Here is a 10,189-nt window from a genome sequence, read left to right as displayed (position 1 = left end):
AATGATACAAACCAAAGACGTATAGACATAGGGCGTAGATTCGTAGATATATTATTATGTGACACATGACAGAAGCTCGAAACAAATGACAATCGATGAAAAGCCCTATTACATATTACATCATCAGTTTTGAATTGAAAGGTATAACCCATGATACTATAAATAAAGTATAACCTGTTTTGAGATTAAATTTAAATATTGAAGTGTTATAGTTATTAAGGTACCAAGCGTATAGATACCAAGGATAGGTACCAAGGATAGATAATAACGCTTGATCGAGGTCAATGGTGTATATACCGAAGGCCTTTGGCCCAAGTGATATATGTTGACCAATAGCACTATTATCTATAATACCCGTGGGGCCTTCAACGTTTAATGCCCGACTAAATTATTCTTTATATGCAAACAATTTAAATGAATTTTGAATTGATTAATTTTCAAATAAGTACATTTACCAACAATAGTCGTAACGTAATTGTGGTAACCATTGTTTTACTTAGGTTGTTATTTGTCAACTTGACAGTATTTTAATTATTTAGGTAATTTAATTAGTTATTTAATACCCTAGGGCATTATTTTTCAAAATAACTCCCTAGGGAAATATAAAATCATGTCATTAATTGTCAAATAATATAGCAGTCGGACATTAACGGGTTTAATGGCGACATTTTTAAAATAACGAGTTGTGACAAAAAATGTCACATTACATCTACAGATGCATATTAAATGTGACATGTCCGTGATCGTCGTCCACATGTTTACAAAATTTTTTAAAAAACTCATTGTTTCCATAAATTATAAGGGCTAAAAGAAATTCAGCAATTTCCCTAATCTACTTTGAAAAATACAAAAAAGTGCAAAAAAGTAGCCGAGCTATGAAACCAGGTGTCGCTTTTCCGAACTTTCACGGTCCCAATAGGTAAAATCTCTCGATATCTGTATTATTTTTTTACAAGGACTTATAAATGTTCAGTTCACAGTCTGGGAGTATTGCCAATGAGAATTTTAGAAAATTTAGAATAAAAATTATATAGGTAGGTACCACAACATAAAATGACATTTTCGAAGCAAAGAAAACCAATTAGACACAATTGAAAGTTTTACTTTAATAAAATTAAAAATGCATCTCACTACCTGCCTGTTCAGCGTGGCAAAATTCCAACGAAAACTTGGTCCCGCATACTCAATTAGGAGTAAAACTAATAGAAAATAATAATTTCGCTGTAAAACGAAAACAAGAGACGTCTTATATTTCAGTTCGTTCAGAGAGTGCCCTTACTGGTTTCAAGCTCGTTAGCTTTCATCAGAGTGTATATATGATTATCTCTGAAAGAACTGTTGAAACAAAACCAAATTGAAATATAAGACGCCTCCTGTTTTCGTTTTACAACGAAATTAATATTTTAAAAACCAATTACATTTGTTTACTCACTCTATAAATGATTTGCCATTAGCCTCTAAAAATGAAGTATCCGACTTGGGAATCTGGTTAGACACCAAACTGTCATTCTCAACCCACATCAATCAAGTAACAAACATGACGATGGAAAACTGGGATTTATCCAAGGCACATCTGTAGACCCATCTTTGTTCACATTTAGACGACTTTATTATGGTCTCGTTAGCGTTAGACCCGTTCTAGAGTGGGGATCAGTTGTATGGTCCCCATCATACACTGACTGTTACATTGAACAGGTTGAAAGGGTCTAAAATATATTTTCGATGATAACAGCTTTTAAGAATGATAGCAGAGAACATGTGATAAAACATTGATATTTATATGATTGTAAAGACAAAAGTCCATTATTAAAATCATACATAACTAACAGATTTTTCTTAGTAAAACAGCAGTCTGAATATACTAACATCTACCACATAGAATCTGGAGTACCACAGGGTAGTACCTTGGGCCCAATATTATATTTATTGTACACAGCAGACATTCCCACTACAGAACAAACAACAGTATCAACATTTGCTGATGATACAGCAATACTAGCCTCCCATCACAATCCTGCAGGAGTTAATAGAAACCTACAAACAAACTTGAACAAAATAGGAGTATGGCTAAAAAAGTGGAAAATAAAAGCGAATGAATCCAAATCAATACACGTTACTTTCACGATGAAAAGAGATCAGTGTCCACCAGTGAAACTAAATAACAGCCAATTAGCACAAGCTGATAGTGTGAAATACTTAGGCATGCACCTAGACAAACGCCTCACATGGCGGACGCTATATTCAACAAGCGAAAACAACTAGGACTTAGACTGCAGCAACTATACTGGATTATTGGCAGGAAATCTAAACTGACCATTCAAAACAAAATACTTGTATATACATCAATTCTAAAACCAATCTGGACATATGGAATCCAGCTATGGGGCACAGCGTCACACTCAAACTTAGAAATACTTCAAAGGTTCCAAAATAAGGTTTTAAGAATAATAGTCAATGCCCCCCGGTACGTGCCAAATACAGCAATAGAAAGAGACTTAGAAATCCCCACCATCAAAAGTGAAATAAAACGACATAGTGAAAAATATCGGGATAGAGTGAATACGCATGTGAACCCCCTCGCGAGTGATCTATTTAACACCATAGGTGAAGTGCGCCACTTAAAAAAATTTGAACCAACGGACCTGATAAGCAGGTTTAACTAAGTGTACTCAGAATAACAAACAAATAACGGTTTTAAATAAATAGGTTAATTATGTAAAGGAAATAATTCACTGGAAATATTTCCTACATGTCCAATGTAAATATCCGATCATTTACTTATTGTCCTTTAATATTATATATGATATGTGACAGATTGTAAATATACTGGGAGTTAATAAAAAAAATATGATTGTAAAGACTAAAAGGGATAGTTAGTTGTCAATAAAAATATTGCAGTAAGCCAGTTCTATTTTTTATATTAAAATGCAACATGTTTATTTATGTATAATCAGTTTTTGTAACTAAAATTTCTAATAGTATTAAAAAATATTAATCTTGTCATATTTGTCTATAATTTCCTCAAATTGTACTAAATTCACTGTTAGTTTTTTCTGTATTGAATTTTTTAATTTGATCAAAATCGTATTTTAAATCTTCCTTTAATATGACTTTAAGTCTTGCCTCATTCACTCCAAGAAATCGTGCTCGCGCTCCTAATGTAAGATCTGGAAATCGAATTAAAGATTCTTTAACATAGGGAACATGTACCAGTCTAGCTAGAGTAACCTTATTTTGTAATCTAGATCTAGTTGAAATAGGAACACTTCCATGTTTAAATAATTGTTTTTCCCATCGAACAACCGATTTGTAGGAAGGGGATGCAGTTTTAAACCTAGCTACAAAATTTTGACTCAACTGGTCAAAAGACAATCCAGTGAATATCCTTTCGTGGTACCACACTGTTATCACAAGTCTTTGTTCTCGAGTGTATACAAATGCATTTGAGCGTAGTTTTTTACATGTTTCATTATGGTTGTTTGTTTCCATTTTCAAAGATCAGTGTTGTTAACACCGCAACTGAATATTTCCGTAGAGGGCGCTTCAAAAATCCGTAGAAATCCGTAGTGCAGAAATTTGACATAAAATGACACTTGAGAGACCAAAAAAAGAAGAAGAATGACACTTGACAGACCAAAAAAGAAGAAGAATGGCACAAAAAGAAGAAGAATGACACTTGACAGGCCAAAAGAAGAAGACTGACACTTGACAGACAAAAAAGAAGAAGAATGACACTTGACACACCAAAAAAGAAGACAAAAAAGAAGAAGAATGACACTTGACAGACCAAAAAAGAATAAGAATGGCACAAAAAAGAAGAAGAATGACACTTGACAGGCCAAAAAGAAGAAGACTGACACTTGACAGACAAAAAAAAGAAGAAGAATGACACTTGACGCACCAAAAAGAAGACGAATGTCACTCGACAGACCAAAAAAGAAGCAGAATGACACTTAAAGAGCAAAAAATCCCCATTTTAGCTTCTTGATGGCTGCAGCTGAAAAATCCGTAGAAATGTGGCTGATATCCGAAAATCCGAAATAATTTCTAAAATCCGTAGATCTACGGAAAAATCCGTAGGGTTAACAACTCTGTCAAAGATCTACTTTGTTTTGTTTTTGTTTGTTATGTTAACCTCGAAATCTCAAAAATCTTCTATTTTTTCCCAAACTGAAAAGTCAAAAGTAGTTCAACAGGCAGCACTGGCTACAGTAAGAACAGAGATATGTCAAAAATAGATCTGGCTAGGGATATGCTAAACAATGCATCGGGGTGTATTGTACCGTCGTTGTAACGTCGATATCAACTACGGTGGTCTAGCTGTCTTTGTCTGTCGTGCGAGTGTGAGCGTATGTACCAAGAGGTGGGAGGTTCGGTGGTGGGAGTAATGGAACGACAGTTACACAGAGGCGGCAGCCATCATATGCTAGAGAGAGAAAGCTAAGCGCCAGTAGAGAGAGATAGATAGACCACCGACCCGAACTGCTCCGCGTTACGCTATTTTTCGGAGTTGGCCAAATCTATGTGTATATGACACGGTTATTAGACTTTACTAGAACCGTGTGTACACCACAAACCATACATACTCATAGACGTTTCACGACCATATTAATCTTTCGGATCGAATTAACGCCATCTCTTGATTGGAATGGGAACTAAATTGACAAATTTTAGTTACGTGGAAATTTCTAATTATAAATTTTGCGGGATTTTTGATGAAATTTCGCAGGAAATTAAAACAACAGAAAGACAATTCAATGGTTTATTCAATATTTTACTGAAAATTTCAAATATTCCAATTTGTTTTCAAAATGCTAAACACTACTGCCATGTGTCACGTGAAAGCACTGATGTGTAATATTAGCCGTGTTCGCGCTGCATGCCCCGAGTATGCCCAGAGGGAGAACGCCTGCGCATTACAAAATTGGACGTTCAATAAAGTCGAATATTGCCCTCCGAAAACGTAATGCGCAGGCGTTCTCCCTCTGGGCATACTCGGGGCATGCAGCACGAACACGGCTATTGAGTTGAATGAAAATGAAAGAATCTTGTAGGATGATTGTTTAGATAAATATTACCTTATAATCTTTTACAAACTTCCAAAAATATATAGGCCCGAAATGTTGATGACACACTTGTCTATTGGAATAAACTGTTTCAGGACCTATTATATTCGAGAGTTATCAAGTAACTCTATGAGAATACGGTAACGTTATAAATAACATGTAAAGTATACAGTAAAATAGCGTTACCGTATTCTCCTAGGGTTACTTGATAACTCTCTATTGTTTCTTTAAATGTGGAGAAACACAACACGGGATGATCAATGTAAACGCTGTGTCTAGGTACACGCTAACGTGTACGCAAATAAAAAAGTTAGGTACACGCGAATTACACTTCATCAAGCAAGTGACGTCATTATTTTTAGCGTACGCAGTGACTTTATATTTTGGTACACGCTATTTTGATATGTTTATTATTTGTTTGATAGAAAAATATTTGTTATTAAGAAGAGGGGAAGGGAAGCAGAACTATTCAGATGTTTCAAACTTAATAATGTAATAAATCAATGTGTATATAAAAGTATTATATTCACGTTAGCGAAATAAATTTTAGTTTACATGAAATGTACAAAATGAAATGTACAAGTAAGTTGACATGAAATGTACAAGTTATTTATACCAGTTTATAAACTATAAACCAATGCTGTTGTGTTTATTTCTATTTATACATGCAGGGAATTGAACTTGTTACGATTTTCATAGAAAATATGTTATAACTTTATATAGTTACATAACATAATAAACCTTTATATTTCTGTAATGGAGAAGTTAAGAAGATTTCGAACATAAAATAAAATATAGGGTGTTCCATTTAAAAAAACATAAGTTTGGTCTGCCACTATGTTATCGAACGCCCTGTAACATTTTAACTAATTTTGTAATATGAAGCTCAAAGTTTGCTACAATTTTTGTTATTAACTTTTATTGCTATCTATTAGAATTATTGCTATTACTATAGCGGGTCTACTGCGCTTTATCACACTAATCAATCGCCCTGTATCTTTTATCTTACTACTTCTGCTACCGTTAATCATGAATTTTTGTCTCTTATCTTTTTCATACTGTTTTAAAATAATGTTAAACTCATTAAAAGAACTAAATAATTGTCCACATTTAATAGTTAATTTAAAAAAACACTAAACAAATAAAAAATAAGAAACTCTTTACTAATCAATATTAAAATGTCAACACAACGCGATTAGACAAATTCCAACACTCTGACTCTGGACTCTCTGACACTGGCGGTATCCGCTGAGAGGGTTGACATGGAGGGGATGACACATATCGACCGTCCTTCTCATGGTGGCGAAAATTGGAAGCTCGTCCCACAAGCGTTGCCAGAGTTGGTACAATTTGTACCAATTTGATACAATTAACAACCAAACTTGTGATACTAAAGTATCTAAAGTAAAAACCTAAAATTTTGTGATATAATAAATTTGCTTCAAATAACATAAAACGACGTTTTTTAAGTTTTTGTACAAAATGTGTTGGTGTAGTACATTTTAGTCAATATTCCAGTCACTCCAGTGCATTTACAAAAATTTCTCTGGCAACACCGTCACCTGCGATTGCTTCTATAAATCAAAATAATTATTATTCCCTTAATTTTTTAAAATGCGGTTCTTGTGTTGTTTTTGACTGTCATTGTACATGGAGAAATAGTGGAATGAAATTCTTTCGTTTTCCTACATCCAAATATAGGCAGGATCAAAGAAAAAAATGGATTAGTGCTATTAGGGAATCCATCGACCTGTCAAAGTTAAATCACGTGATCTTTGGTTGGCACACAAAACCGTTCTTAACCTAAACTCAATGTAATTTTTGATTTTTCGTATTTGTTTTTCGTCGTGATTTTTTAGCTAATTTAGTATTAAAAGACATTCATTAGATTAATTAGTTTATAAACTTTACGTTTTTGGTGATTTTGAGTGCTGACAACATGCCTGTGACTTGTATAGTAGTGAACTGCGGAAGTCCAACTGATCGGGATAATGTTAATTTTAATTTGTTTTTTGTCGTGATTTTGAGCTTAATATAGTATTTAAAGACATTCATTGGATTAATTATTTTATAAACTTTACGTTTTTGGTGATTTTGAGTGCTGACAACATGCCTGTGACCTGTATAGTAGTGAACTGTGGAAGTCCAACTGATCAGAATAATGTTAATTTTAATTTGTTTTTTGTCGTGATTTTGAGCTTAATATACATAGTATTTAAAGACATTCATTGGATTAATTATTTTATAAACTTTACGTTTTTGGTGATTTTGAGTGCTGACAACATGCCTGTGACTTGTATAGTAGTGAACTGTGGAAGTCAACTGATCAGAATAATGTTAATTTTAATTTGTTTTTTATCGTGATTTTGAGCTTAATATAGTATTTAAAGACATTCATTAGATTGATTATTTTATAAACTTTTCGTTTTTGGTGATTTTAAGTGCTGAAAACATGCCTGTAACTTGTATAGTAGTGAACTGTGAAAGTCGAGCTGATCGGATAATGTTAATTTTTTTTCGTCTTCCCTCTATAGGGCTTTTCATTCACAGTCATTTGTTTTGAGCTTCTGTCATATGTCCTATAATCCGTGTATAGTAATATTATACACGAATTATACAACATCTAACGGAAGCTCGAAACAAATGACAATCGATGAAAAGCCCTATTAGAAACTCATTTATGTTTCCTCGCCTAACTAAATTATCAAAAAACAGGACGCACTCATGCTAGGAATTATGGTTTTTATTAATATTATTACAATTATTTATATGTGACACTAACGTAACTAGTGACATTAATATTAGGCCAATGTGACAAACTTTATTAATACTAAATTTTAACATTTATCCCCTATTTTGTTAAAACAATATTATTTTGTTTTTCATTCTATTCAAAATAAATGCAGTTTTGACAGGGAATTGGTTTTGTTATTTATTTATTCCATATAGACCTGGATCCCGCGTACCAAAAAAAGTTGATTAATAGCAAGCTGAAAATTTATTAATAGCTTAACAGTGTCTAGTCCGACAAACTTTGATGTATGGGAACACTAGAAGTTTTAACTGTGGAACAGGTTAAAAATTTGGAACGTCAAACTACGAAAATGTTTATGTAATTTGTCAGATAAAACTTCCAATTGATTTGCTACCAATTCAATAAAACCCTCATGCAAAAACCAGATTGGTGAAAAAATCATCAACTGGGCATTTTAATGAGTAGAACACGAAGATCATGTCAAACTACAGGAATCATGTTGGTTAGTAATAGCAGTCTGATTTTTGCATGACAATTTAATGAAAGGGTAACAGATCAATTGGATGTTCTGTCCGACAAAATATATGGGATGTTTTTGTAATCTGATGTTCCAAATCTGAGTTTCCAAACTGTTTCACAATTAAAACTACCCCTGTTCCAGTGTCACAATACATCAAAGTTTGTCCAACTGGACACCGTTAAGCTATTAACAAATTTTCAGCTTGCTATTAATCAATTTTTTTGGTACACAGGATCCAGACCTAATAGGTTTGTTCGTAGTACGACACAAACGATTAGCAACTGCTGTCAACCATCAGATGCATGAGCAGTTAACAGTTAGCGTTGTGCAGTTAATAGTTAGCATTCATAGACTACGAATGCGCATGTGTCTGATGGTTGGCAAGAGTTGCTGATCGTTCTACGAACAAACCTATCAGTAAGCACAATTTGTGATATCCATGGGTAGTTACTAACAGAAAGAGGCAGGATTCGATTTTTAAAACATTTATTTTAGAGTCAAAACATAGTCGTACCTTAAACGATAAATGTATATTATCATTACAAGTTGATACTAATTACAAAAATAAATACACATCTAAAAGACCAATACATAATTACTCATGATGAAGAAGTACATTATAATTAAAAATGAATAACCATTTTCATATCGCTGCAACACAATGCCAAAGCCATCTTATATTTCAGTTCGTTTAGTGAGCGCAACAAGCACTCTGACCGAACAGTTTCAAAACTCATTAGTTTTTCATCAGAGAATGCATATGTTGCTATCTCCAAACCATGTAGCTGTAACATATGTACATGCATTGGGTTCTTCTTCGTCTGTCTTGCTCTGGGCATACTCAGCTAAAAATAGGATTGCTGCAGACTTCACTATTACCGGCCATACGCATACAATGTGCATTTGCTATGTCATCAGAACTGGCTATCACCCCACCCAAACATTTAGTCGTTTAGCATTAGCTTTTTGGAAATGCTTCACCTAAAAAAAATATTTTATTTTTTTGAAATTCTTCAACTACAAAAATTTATTTTTATTAGAGTATTTGCGTTCTTTACAATGATTGAGAATATTTTATTTAAAATCAGACATTCATATAATATAATTTTAGAACAATCATGACAGTAATTCAAATCGATGGCAGTAATAAATCATTTTCAGAGAATTATGGAGTTCGCAGTTTACATATTAGGACAACGATATGTCTGGTTTCATACAGATATATAAACGTAAATAAATCTAATATTTAGAACCAATTTATCCAAAAGACTGTTATCCATATATTTCTTAATGGTGAATAAATAAAATAAAGGCATACCTTTCCAACAATAATATGGAAATCAGGAAATCATTAACAATTTTTACTCCATTCAAAACAAATCCAGCTGTAAAATATTTATGTGCCTGAAGGCTTTTGTATGCTTTCATCTGCTGCTTAGAGTAGCAACTGTGAGACTCCACCAGATCTGTATAAATATCTATAATAGTAACTTGATGGACTGCACTTTACTGTAAAATCCAATTCTGACTGAATTCCGTATGGATCTAAATCCCCAATTATTTTCAGCTTCAATAAATATCTAAAACAATAAAAGAAATAATGTTATTGCTTGCAAAATTCATCATTATTGATAAATATCGGGGCAAAATGAACAGTAAATAAACATTGTTTCGCCTACCTTTCTCGCAACATCTGGAGTTTCCAATAATAATTTCCTTAAATAATCAGTTTGCATTGTGGTAAAGTTTATAAAGTTCACAAAAACAGGAAACGAAATCCAAATGAATTGAAAATAGACAAAATACGACGATAAACAATGAAAAATCATTGAAAATAGATACAAACAT

The 10,189-nt window shown here is 33.0% G+C and overlaps 1 long non-coding RNA gene across 1 annotated transcript; it reads right to left on the bottom strand.

The window, feature by feature from the left end:
• Positions 1 to 8,810: 8,810 nt before the first annotated feature.
• Positions 8,811 to 10,189, bottom strand: LOC126887023 (uncharacterized). The gene is made up of 3 exons (XR_007698920.1): positions 10,021 to 10,189; positions 9,660 to 9,921; positions 8,811 to 9,322 (listed from the first exon to the last, which is right to left on the bottom strand). It is a non-coding gene; the product is annotated as an uncharacterized LOC126887023 (long non-coding RNA).

The sequence above is a fragment of the Diabrotica virgifera genome, chromosome 6 (genome assembly GCF_917563875.1).
Source record: "Diabrotica virgifera virgifera chromosome 6, PGI_DIABVI_V3a".
In the NCBI taxonomy this organism is placed as follows: domain Eukaryota; kingdom Metazoa; phylum Arthropoda; class Insecta; order Coleoptera; family Chrysomelidae; genus Diabrotica; species Diabrotica virgifera.
Note: the sequence above shows the minus strand (reverse complement) of the source record. Positions and strands in the feature narration are given on the sequence as shown.